Source organism: Ptychodera flava, chromosome 3, assembly GCF_041260155.1.
Source record: "Ptychodera flava strain L36383 chromosome 3, AS_Pfla_20210202, whole genome shotgun sequence".
Classification (NCBI taxonomy): domain Eukaryota; kingdom Metazoa; phylum Hemichordata; class Enteropneusta; family Ptychoderidae; genus Ptychodera; species Ptychodera flava.
In genome coordinates this window covers 30,638,113-30,651,539 of record NC_091930.1, presented here as the reverse complement: position 1 = coordinate 30,651,539, position 13,427 = coordinate 30,638,113, and positions in this window count along the sequence as shown.

Below are 13,427 nucleotides of genomic sequence, written 5' to 3'. Positions count from 1 at the left end.
ACGAGACGGCGCGTATTAACAAACGTGATACCACGGCCGGGTATAGACTAAAAGATTCAGTCGTGTGCGGGTGCTCCGACGCACTGCAACCTACTAATGGGTGCGTTTCGGCGCACTGTTTTCAACAAAAGAACGGTGCTCGGATATGCCGAGCAAGCTCGATTTCCTTCGCTTCATTTCCGGAAATAGCCGATATTTGTTCCGGGAACGAAGAACACAACCCTGGTCTGATCCGGGACAGACGAGAACAAGATGGCGGAAACTAGCCGCGTGAAAATGAAAATATTAGTGCTATGTTGCTATCGTATGAAAAACGTCTCAGGATACAAGTCGACATAGGTGAATTATTATTACAATTTGATCTTTCCACATGAGATTTTTGACGTTTTTGGAGTGTTGTCGTAAAATGTTTTCGAGTAAACTGTTGTACAAATGTACAACGAACGTCTTCAACATAACCAAGTTCAGCCAAAGCGAGGCTGTGTCGTTTGGTCTTCGAGAGCAAGAACAGCCATCGGCAGCTTGCCCTCATCGGATGTTCTCCTGACGAAAACGGTACGCGCACTCTCGGAACCAGAGTTCTTATCCCGCGTATCGGCGACAGCGCAAGGAGTTGTGGGAAAGGCGCGCCGATAAGAACTCTGCGGTGGAGATTGCTGTATGCCCAAACGCACCCATCTTCGCTTGCCAAGACCTGCTGTTCGGGCAGCCTGATGCCTTCCGAAACTGGAAGACTCCTGTCTGGCTAACGAGCCGTGCTGGCGTACGATGAAACGCACCCACAGGTCGCAGGTCGCAGTGCGCCGAAGCGCCCGCACACGACTGAATCTTTCAGTCTATGCCGGGTAAGGATCCGTACGTTTATTTTCTTACGGTTTTATGCTGCAGTGAACAATTCAAATGTATCAACAGAAGGAAGTGTTTACGGAAACGCCTATCCGATATCCGTGACAAGTATGAGGACAGACAAAGTTGCTTTTGATGTCATCTATGGAAGACCGGTCACGACATGCGACATGCGACCTGCGACTTCAAAACTGCGACCTGCGTCCTGCGAGTTTGAAACATGCGACCTGCGACTTCGGCATTTAGACCAAGGTGTAGGCCTAACCTGCGACTTCACAACAGCGACCTGCGTCCTGCGTGTTTGTCAAACTGCGATATCAGTCTTGATTTGTTCGCACCATTGCTCTGAACACGAGCCTGAAAAACACGAGGGACACCATTGCACTATATTAAAACAGCCGGTTTACCGCATTCTCGCGACCAGAGCATTATTTTCGCACCGCTGGCCTACGCAAAAATCGGCCAGCGAAAGAATTCAACCAGCGATAGAAGTGCATGAAGCTGTGACGGTAGAGAATTCCACAAACGAAGAGCACAAATTTATTTTCCTTCTTACGAAAGGCAAACCGATCTGAAATAATGCAATAGCAATAGGGTTTTAAACGTCTACATCAGTGTTTAATAGTTTCTGGAACTTTTCTGCCTACATGATCTAAAATATTATATACACACAAAAAATATATGTACATATTATAGTATGTACATATTAGGCTTAAAGACTGAAAATAGGATTGTAGGAGGGATTAATTATGTCCTGTTTTACAGTTTTAACTCGCGTTATCTATAAAGAACTTGAGTCGGTCTCTGGCTATTCATGGTTAGCAAATATGTTTGCACTTCTGTCAATATCAGTATTATTTTAACTGCTTTACTTTGCATATGTTATTTGTGTAGACAAATGTAGTCCGAAGTTAACCAGTAAGAAAATTTTTATTTTTCCAACTGAACAAAAGTTGGATCAATTCGATTTTTTGACGAAAAGTAAAATGAAATTAGACGAAAAGATGGCAACATCCGATGATCAATCACTGGGCAATTGGAACAAAACTGGAAATGTTAGAAAATGAACGACAATAACTGAAAATTCGAATGTTTGCAATGACACTGACGCAGTTATGATACAGGGGGGGGGGACAACTGATGAATTAAACAGACAGCTAGATGGTTATACCACAGTGAAATGAGGATAAAAAAATACCAGAGATTTCTAAAAATCAAAAAGTTTGTTGATAACATAAGGAAAGAAGCGAGGTAAGGCAGACGAAGAATATCTAAAATAATTTGAAATTATAATATAAACATATAAATGCCTAGATCACGTAGCATATTATTTTCCATGCATTAACACGTACTGTCAACATTTCCGTCATAAAATTATCTCTCCAGATGAAAATGAGTGAACTGGTGTGTACATGAATTGAGTTTTGCCAGACTTTGTGAACGATTTACCAAAGCGAAAGCAATGGCTTATTAATTGATCGATGTTGAACGTTAAATCTCCTTTCCACGTTTTACCCTTTGAGCGCTGTAATTTTCTCCCACCAAACTTTTAGTGCAAAATTTTACCAATTGTATGAATTTTCTGTAATTTTTTGATAATTTGGACCAAATCGACATCACATTTCATTGGCTACAGGTTTTTCCCATTTTTTTTTGCAAAAATTGGAGAAAAATTGACAGGGGTTTATTATATAAAGGGGACAAAAATAGACTTTGGCGCTCAAAGGATTAAAGTTCACGCAAGACGCCTCCAATCTAATACTGAGGAAAACACCATGAAACGTTACGTGTTGTTGTCGCATGTCGCAGTTGTGAAGTCGCAGGTCGCAGTTTGACAAACACGCAGGTCGCTGTTGTGAAGTCGCAGGTTATACACCAAGGTCTAAATGCCGAAGTCGCAGGTCGCATGTTTCAAACTCGCGGGACGCAGGTCGCAGTTTTGAAGTCGCAGGTCGCATGTCGCATGTCGTGACCGGTCTTCCATAGTCATCAAACTCGTCGCTGACAACTAGGAAGACGCAGAAAACTGCGACTCCGCTACCCAGACGCCTTTTTTTCAAATTGGTATCGCCCAGGTGGTTCCCTTGTTTTCCGGGTCTATCGGCGCGTTTGTATTCACAAGCTGGTTCAAAAATTGACTGCAAATGTAAGGTAGAGTACGCCCTTGGAGAGATATTCGCACTCTCAGACTTGTACCACCTACTTTGCGCCTACCTCTTGCGGGGCCCATTCTTAAGCTCATAGAGTGAATAAAGTTTGCTCTTACTTATATAGATTTTTGAAAATCTCGATTTTCTTCACAAAGATCACACAACTATCACACAACGAATTTCAAATATCGGTAAATATTGGGTGATGTGTTTCTCATGAACTTGCAAATTTCCTATAACGGCTTTTCCCCATTGACAGATCTAGACATTGCTGCATGTGACTATCAGAACCAAGACTCAGAACTGGCCACCTCTATTAAAGCGCAGTAGTCGTCGCGCTGCGCATCCTCCTGAGGGGGTCCCCCTCTGTTGTAAACAAATCCAAGAACGCCGCACATGTTACGGGTTGATTGTAGTGTTTACGATATTGCCGCTTGTTAAAATGGCGGCTGATCTGTCACAAGCATACAACTAACCAAATGTAACACGCAATAAAAGGTCAATTAATCTAAGTTAAATGTCTGCTGAATATTGAACAATAATTGCACGCTGGATTGAGATCACATTTGCTCATGATTTTCTTGAATCAGTTGAATGGGGCTCGGCTATGCTGTTATCGCTCGAGCCATAGAGCTAGACGTACGCATGTATACGCCAACCATCATGCGCCAACAGACTATCAACGACCGGGCTCTAGTTTTCGACATCGCTAGCAAGAACGAGAGCTTTCATTTCAAGAGGCCCGACAGGAGTACAAAGACAACAACCCAAACTACAGAAATCTACAGCTCGCAGAGCAATGCCCGCTGCAGCAAGAAGCATATCTGCATCTGTTCCGTTCCGTGGTCTGTATGAACGTCCGTGTCAACAAACCGGGTATATGGCGCGCTACACTCGGCTGTGGAGAATCCAACTCAACTACAAAGTTTACCCCGTTTTGGGGTGCAAACGAGAATTCTGAGTACAGGTATCAAGTCAAGCGAAGGACCTTTCATAGGTCTTCTTGTTATGTGGGGGTTATCTCACTTGAAAGAGGATTCAGACCTACCCGGCAATCAGGAGGTACAACAACGAAGTTTGCCCAGCACCGATAGGCCTACACCAGCTAACGGTTGGATCACTGTCATGACCGTGCACAGGACCGGGGCACAGGATCTCTCGATAGTCTATGCACGGTGTAGCCGTGCAATTTCCCTGCCAAATGCCGCGAAAACCCGCTCGTTTTGTTTATTGTTTCCTGTCATTTTACTATTTCTTACCACGTAATACTAGGAGAAGTAAGACATGGTGATCAACTGTTGGTTGTGGGCTAAGTCGTCGCAGGCCGGTACGTTGTGGGACCGGATTCTCTATACCCGTGTACGTCAACGCGGTGACCGTCTCCCAACAACATCTCCCGTGTCCTGCTCTGGCTTGCCGATCATGGTCTTGAGTGTAATTTTTGTGTTAGGCATTGTGCTTGTTGCTGGTCTACATATATAGGCAATGTTCATCATTTTAGTTATGTATTTTCACTGTACTGTACATAGCATTGTGTACAACCAGCGTGATCGCGCGCGATCAAACCTTTTTGTTCACTGTGTCTGCGTGCAGTAAACTCAGCGACATAATGTGCTGAGTGTAGTGTCCCAATGTTCGTAGCTCTACACGAGTTTATAGATAGAAATACACCACTGAAGTTCGTTTCCGATCTTAATATTTTACTATTGCATGATGTTGAGTCTTACAAAGGCCTTAACAAAGTGGGGGACTGCTCCCATCTCACTCCTATTGAAGTTGAGAAGACTTATGTTTACAAAAATTTATGTTTATCAACAAAAAAATCACGCACGCGCAGCGCGACGACCACTGCGCTTTAATATTCATAAGTTTTCTTTACCTCTCTGCTATCACACACTAATGACACCAGAAAAGCCAAAGGTTGGCTCTTATGTTATATTGGTAATTCCCATATCTTCAAGGTGTTAACATTTTCTTGATAAATTTGAAATCATTGTAACTATTAAAAACAAACTTTCCTTTACCTGGCAAATACAATTACAAGCCGCACGGTACACAGTGTTAGCAAAGTTATGACGATCAGGTTTGGCGCTTCTTAAACTGAGAGCAATGGTGCAGTGAGAAATCCGAACTTAGCCCATTTTCATGTGCATGTCTTGCATTTGTCAGGCTTGTGAACTGATGGTGAATAAGTGTCAGGAATTGTGTTTCGGCTGCCGCTTGAAATACATTTGCTTCATGGGGATTTCAAAGACACTCATGTAGGCGACTGAGTCCGCATTGTGATGGCTCTACTGCACAGCAAACGGAGCAGACGTCAGAGAGTTTGTACGTTGATGTGTTCATTTTGCTCAGCTCATATGTGTTGAAGCAGTTAGCTTGCAAGGGCGTCCCAAACGAAAGAAGATTAACCGCATTTGTGTAGTTTAGAACTAAATTGTTGGCAGGTGTCATACAAATGGTCAGAAAAGCCACTCTGATCAATAAGGCATACGTTTCGGGAGAGGTGTGAAAGATATCAAGTGACCTAACATTTGTTGGAAAACATCGAGAATAGTAGAATTAGTGGATGTGTCAGAGTACACTCCAGGATAGCTTCTGCATGCGTGGCGGGAGTTGAAATGCGAAATCTGAATATTTGTGAATTTGTGATATAAATGAAAGAAAGTTTCCTCGAATAAGTATTTTCTGCGCGAAAGTCAACTCTCATGTCACAGTAAATTTAGGTCATCTCATTTACAGCCTTCTAGACCGAGGAAAATATTTTCATAAGATTAGATGGCCTCCAGGGTGGTACTAACCATGTTCGTAATTCCCTAACAAATTAAAAAATCAGGTCTCGGGAGGAAGAGCAACGGGCTAGTACGAATTCTTGCAGAATGATGATTCTTGGTCCCGGAGAGGCGAAATATTAAATTACATTATTATATTCTGGAGAGTGAAATGGCGACAAGGCAAACAGGCGGAAATAAAGTTTATCATGACACCATTACACATCAAGGTCGCTTTAGAGGAATTTGTCGAATGTCTTCGTACTTTGGAAACTGATTAATTTCGGAATTCCACAGATTTGTCATTGGTAAGAGCCAGTTCACTTGTCCTTTACTTCTGAAATATAGAACTATGTACAGGCCATTTCATCGTCATAATTGCCGTCTTGTCATATCAAAGACGATAATTACCGATATTTTGATCTACAGTCACTCTGATAATGTCGGATATACGGTGTAAGTCCAAAGTATTCGCTTACTCCAAGTTGCACCTTATTTCTTAAAGGAGGTCAAAAGAATGTTTAGTTTAAAACAAATTTCACAATTGCGACTGTACGCCCCACAACAAAAAAATATTATTATTCTAATGTTGATGTGAAATGTACATTTACCTTCATCATGATTTTGCCAAATACCGCACGAGGAATGAATTCGCCTTTAGGCTGAACGATTTTTTCAAACTTGAAGGCAACTTAGTGACGGTGTTTTCTTCCAAGTAATCTTCTCTTTTGAAAACTACGTACACGGTCGCTTAAGGGTAAAGCTGTGTTGAAGATTTTGAACTTTGATCGTTATGTATGAATTACGATGATCTGGGATCGCGGCTCAGTGTTACAGATCGGCGCGTAAACTCATTCGTTCGCCCAGTGATGTTGGTTTTCCGCAACGTTCGTTGTTTCAAGAATCTCTCTTTCTTACAACGTATTCCTTATGTCAGTAAGGCGAGTATCTTATAAAACTCGCTTACCCGATAAAAATAAATGTACTTTGTGTAGTAGCCTTTTTGAATCCCCTCGACATGTACTATTGCGTACGGTGATGTATACGCCGTGTATATTTTCTATTGCTATTTAAATTAATCCCACTTTCACCGCTATGCATGCTGCACATTCGACAAATAAGTAAAACATATGTTTGCATTCTTTCTTGAGTTACCTTGTCTTGATATTTATTATTTTCTACCAAATCTCAATAAGCAGCGTTACAGAGAAATTAGCTGAATTTTATCAGAAGAGGATCACATTCCATGATTCGTCATTTACTCGCCTTACGTACGTCGCTGCTGAAAACAGCTTCTTTCAAATACCATCTACGACGCTAGAAGACAGCGCAGTGTGAGCTTTGGTATTATCATCTGCCTGAAAAATGGTGTGATGACCGACTTCATGTATTTCCGAGTCGGGAAATCTCGTAAATTGTTGTCGGTGATCAAACAGGTACAGTTAACAATTCAGTTCACTAAATTGTAATACTTTGTGTCACATGGCTTGATAGCTAATGTTACTGGGCTTGGTGCAGAGCTGAGTGGACAGTAAATTTACTGCTTAGAGAGTCTGCCGACGCAGTACTATGACCGCGTAAATTTGATGACCAAACACTCTAACAATTAATGCAGGACACAGATATTCAGTCAATGTAATAAGCTGTGTACTGGGTATTTTAGAACGCCGTGGGAAGTACACCTAGAAACTGTAGTACACACTAACACATGCAACAAAACAGCTCCCTGGAACACAGTGAATAGTGAGTAATTGTCGTGACGTATTTATTTAACTATCATACGTTGGGGTGATACCGGACAAAAAGGTACGGTTCAAATGAGTAAAAGTGCGTAAAATGTTACTTTGGCTGCTGTTTTACATGACAACTTTTTCCCATACAAATTTCTGCGAGAGCTTTTGCCAGCTTAATGAGTTGGTGGGTGTGTGTGTCAATATGTACGCACTGATAACAACGAATTTTAAATTTGACGCCTAAACTAAGCATGGCCAGTGATTGGACAGAAACGCCGTTCCACTTATCACGGACACCCCCATCAAGTGTAACATTTTGTTTATTGGGTCCTAAACGCAACTAAATGCAACGTCAGAAGTGAGCTGAGCAAAATCACCAAAGTTTTCCAGACAAAGCATAAAGAAAATTTTCACTGGCGCTTGTCGCATGACTATGCTTTCTCAGAGAAGCAGGTCATTAGTCAAGATTTCAAAACTTCAGTACTTGATGCTGACCGAATATGACTAGAAAGTATATTCATCTGTGCAGTCGTAGCTCTCGTTTTCCCGGACGAATATGGATTGCAACGGGAAAACCCCAAGTCATGCAATGGAAAAAGAGTTATTCCGTCGCAACGTACGAGAGCTATGGCTGCTTGCTTCAGCGACATAAGAGAAAGAACGATCATCATAATTTGAGTCTTGTTGGTTGAGTTGTAAGAGAAACCGTCTTCGTCTCTTGAACGGAGAGATCTGAATTCTGGTTTATGAAATCGAAAACTTTAGTGTATACACAGTCCATCATAACAGACTAGTTTGTGACAGTGTAATACTGTCAGTAAAATTGTCTCGGGTTTATTGGAAGAGAATTGAGAAAATTGAGACATGATTCTTGAAGTTGACCGGCAATGTTAGCAGTGAGTTGAGTTTTCTGTTTGTCTGTGATTTGATATAGTAAATAAGTCAGCATATCAAAATTAGACTACAACATATCGAAATTGGACCATATATATATATATCTCACATGGCTACACTAGGCTTACATTAGATAAAAGATAAAAACAGTTAACTCCCGGCTAAGTACAAAGCTGGGATCGAGGTACGGGCCCCGGTACGGGCGGAACGAATCATTGTCCCGGGAACGCTAGCGCTTACAAAAGGCGAAGTTGGTCAGTTTTGTTTTAGTGTTATGTCCCCTTGGCCGAAATGTTCTGCACCTGTGAATGCCAGACCCTTGTCCATAACAGAGCAGAAAACATCAAAACAGTTTTGTATATAGTCATTCAAGTCACTTGAACTGGACCATTGATTCATGTCATACCGTCGTACGAGCTATGTAAGCGGTCTGAAATCACCGAAGTGCGCCTGCAAACTGCGCCGGCGCATTTCAAACTGCGCCCCCATTTTGCGCCGGTATATTGCGCCGCCCAAACTGCGCCCTTACTCTGCGCCATTGCGAAGTTTCAATGTCAAGTACGGTATTAATAGTCTATTTTGGTTTAGTCAGGCGATTTCAAAGAAATATTCATGTTTTTCGTGGGAAATATGGTGAAATGTGTCACTAAAATGCGGAGGATGGGAGTAATTTTTCCGACACGTATGTGAAGTATGTAATAACATCACCCGAGAGGGAAGGTAACTCCGAGCCAGTCGAGTGTCATTTGCATCGTAAATCGACCTTTGAATCTGTTTGTAGTTTCTACCCGAACCTTGTCGGTAAATACTTTCAAAGTTAAAAAAGACGCTAAATTTTACTCTCAAACTATTTCGATGCCAAATATCTCTGCCATTATACGTTTCGTAGGGTAACTCTATACTCAGTATATGGCGAGAGTGTCCTAGCTGTCTCAGTGTCTGAATAGGCGGTGCAGTCGTAAACCGGACACTCCATACTCATTCCCTTGTTTGATCGGAACCTCGTGGACCGTAATTCTTGCTCTAATCAGTGTCTAATTCTGCGACCTTTGAATCGTCCAATAATTGCTACTTCCAATTCATGACGACCCCAAATGATAAGGAATGCGACTGATTCTGAGACTCTCAGTTCATAGAAGAGTCAAAGTGCGATCACGTTTGCGACTGAACTTGAGACTCCCATTTCGCTCTGTGATGTACATTTGCGAGTGAATTTGAGACCGGGTCTGAGACTCTCATTTAACGTGCAAACAGCAAATGCGACCGTCCTTACGACTGACTTCCTGACGTAAGGTATAAAGGGTACCGGAAATCGACAAGTGAGAGGCTAAAGTTTAATAGGAGAGCGAATGTGAGGGCTTGAAGTGTACGTGCTCACTTTGAAAGTGCGAGCGATAGTGAGAATGTGAAGTGAACTCGGACTGTACATAGTTAGTGCTTGTCAGCATTTATTTCATCACTTTAGTCGAATGAAATTGTTCATTCATTTTAGTTACTATCATCGTGCCGTTTTAGAAGATTTTTGAGGACCTAAACGACATCATGTGTTGGTCCATTGCCATGGAATCCTATGCCAACGAAAGGTGGTGACTTTTTTCAAAGTTGAATAAAATTTCCTTTTTGGTTGTGTTAGTCAGTTAATCGAAATATTTTTGTTCCCAATTGATCATAAACCCTCGATTCTCCCGTCTATGATTCGATATTCAATGACTCATTCTTTCTCTTCTTTGTCGATCGATGAAAGTAATTTAATCTTCAATACTCTTTGACAGATGTAACATCTTCACCTATATATTGTCATTAGTTTCTAACCAACGTACAAAAAAATGGCCCGTTTGCCAAGCACATGCGGGTCAGCGAGTCCCAAAACCCGGACCGAGACGAGTCGAGACGAGACCATAATGACCCCTCAGGCCAGGCGTTGTAAATACATTATAGGCCTATATACAACACTACAGAAAGCTTGCAGTTTATTGAGAGTGTCAAAGATTGATGCACAAAGCAAGATATAGCACAATCAACGATTGGAACAACTGAAAAAAGATTTGTTTAGGTTTTTCAACTCGAGTTCAAGGCGAGCTCGAAACATGCGAACTGCGTCGGCATTTTGGCCTAAGCGATAAGCGCCAGATTCAGATTCTACTATGATATCTACTGTGAATTCAAAATAGGTAACCTTGTATTAGAAACATACATACAGGAGATTTAAGTAATCATTTTTTAGAAATTAGATTCACCATTTATAAACACATTATAGGAAAGTAAACTGAGAGCTCATATGTTTAATTTTATTACAGTGGCTCTGCACCATTTTTCTACCTTAACGATAGTACACTCATGTATGTTATGCCGGGATGTTATGTGTGTGGAATTTGAGGCAGCCTCAGATTAAGATTCAGATTCGGAGGGCTAAGTAACCACTGACTAGAATGTACGAAAATGAACAAGCATAAGTCGATGGTAGGGGTGGGATATCACTTCTTTGACTAACTAAGACAGAAGTGGAACAACGTCCTTTTTCCCCTGGCATTGATACAGATGCTGCCTATGTGCAAAAAACCGTAACTTTTCTATGAGTAAGATAGGTCTTTTGGTCTCGTCTCGACTCGTCTCGGTCCGGGTTTTGGGACTCGCCCATGCGGGTCTATGATTGCGTGAACGGCCGTACTCTATGCATTGGGAAGATATTCGTGTTGCAGTCTGCCCGAAAACAAAACCCGGATGTTTAGGCGATAACAAAGGCGATGACTCAGTTGAATAAAACAAAACTAATAAACTTTTCGGACATATTTTTATCTTGGCGTCGGTTCGATGTGCGACCATACGCTGATCGCCCATATTCTCCATGAACAGATAAAGCTAGTCATAACAATTCTGCGACAAATCCGTGGTGTTTCTCCCCGTGAACGTCCTTGAACCCTTAGCCGCGATCATTGTTTTTTGATGTGTTCCGTGCTTGATGATTGGTAGGATTAATGTATCAAAATTTGAAGACACATGTGACTGAATCCTGTGATTGTTAGACAATTGATGGTGTGTAGGGGCGAGACGGAAAGCAACAATCCAAGGACCAAGCTAGGGAGCATCATGCATTACATGCTTTCTAACAAAGAGCTGCGTGTTTCCATATCTATATACCGGTACCATACAAAATCCGGCTTTGACCAATGTTCCTGTCCTGTTTCGGAGGATAACTTTCGAGCTGCGTAACCGATGTTGAGGTTCAGATATCCGAATATCTTTCGTGTTCGAAAGGCTTATTGATTTACAGTGAATACAACTTTTGTATAATTAGTTTACGTGTACATAACCCAGCACACGGGGCAAAGCCAAATACTTTTGTGGAGACGTGCCAATACCAGGTTGGAAAATTTCAGCGAGTCGCTCTCATCTGAGTCATCAGAGGTCGAGGAAAAAAACATGTCGGTATCGTTGCTCCGCCATGTTTATTGTTGTTTGTGCGACTAGTTTGAAAGTCATAGACTTTCTATAAGGTGAAATTCATATTGCCATTCAATATTTTACACACGAAGTCACCTGTCACCTCCATTCGGAAGCAAAAACGTTTACACAGAATGTTTTTATAGTGATAACTAGCTCCAGGCCGTGACATGTCTCTAGTTACGAAGAAACTTCGTAAATCAAAATCGACATCAACATTGAGCGGTGATCGTGAACCGTTAAATAAATGTCGGCAAAATAAAACATCAAATGGCTAAACTTTTGGGGGAGAGAGAGAGAGAGAGAGAGAGAGAGAGAGAGAGAGAGAGAGAGAGAGAGAGAGAGAGAGAGGAGAGAGAGAGAGAGAGAGAGAGAGAGAGAGAGGGGGGGTTTCTGCAGTCGCGAACTGATCATGGTCTTTAGGATGGATAAATGCAGGGTCGGTTTACACATTTGCGCTGCACAGATATCGAAAATGTACAGATACTATAATGTACAGATACTTTCCCGAAATTTGACTTATTTTATAACATGAGTACAACAAAACCAAAAATATTGACGTACCGTTACTCTTCGGATGTTTGACTCGCAAGTTTGCTAAAGTTAGATTACATGTATACTTACAGAAAATGGACGCCGTAGTCTTCTGTTCAAAAAATATATGTTCTTCAACACCACGTTTCTTATGATCGGTGATGTCACATTTTATTATTTTTATAAATATAAATTAATGCACCGATTTCAAACCGTAATTATTTTTTCTTGTCGAATTGAGAGAGGTTTTAGTAGTTCTGTAGACAAAACGAATCGGAAACAGCAGAGTATCTTGGCAATGGCGCGACATCTACGCTATCGTTTAGCTTCAATAATTGTACAGTTGCAGCCAGAGCCCCGGGTAAGCCGAATTCGGAACGTAATAACGCCAGTTGCAGCGGCGTCGTGGATTGACTGTACCTTTGTCATTTCTGTTGAAGTACACCTATTATTGCTACAAGCATTGTGGGCTTCATGAAACGTTGTTCCTCTGTACATGTATACTGGTCTTGCCGTTATATTCAGTGTCGTATAATCTGTTGTTTGCATGTCAACACATTGGCCTGTGTACAACCTCCTGTGCACACTAATCGTGACCGTCATTTACACAGACATAAACATTCGATCCCGTCCGTGGATGTCAAAGGTGAACGGGATTAACTTGATCCCGGGTATCAAGTCCCTGGCCTTTATGGAGATGCAAAATTCACAAATTTTGACTGCTGCTGAGGCCAAGCCACGATACCGCAAGTGAGTGTAATCCGTCCCATACAAACATAACATGGTCTCGTACCTCCGAGACTCCGTGAAGTGCGACTACTCGATGTTGTGACACTCGGAAGTGTTTTGGCGCAGAGTAAGGGCGCAGTTTGGGCGGCGCAATATACCGGCGCAAAATGGGGGCGCAGTTTGAAATGCGCCGGCGCAGATTGCCGGCGCACTTTGGTGATTTCAGACCGCTTATACCTGGTCGTACCGATCGACACGATCGCAAGCGCAGCACTCGTCGCTGACGTGTAATGCATATCATTCAATGTCAGCTTAGAGCGTACGGACAT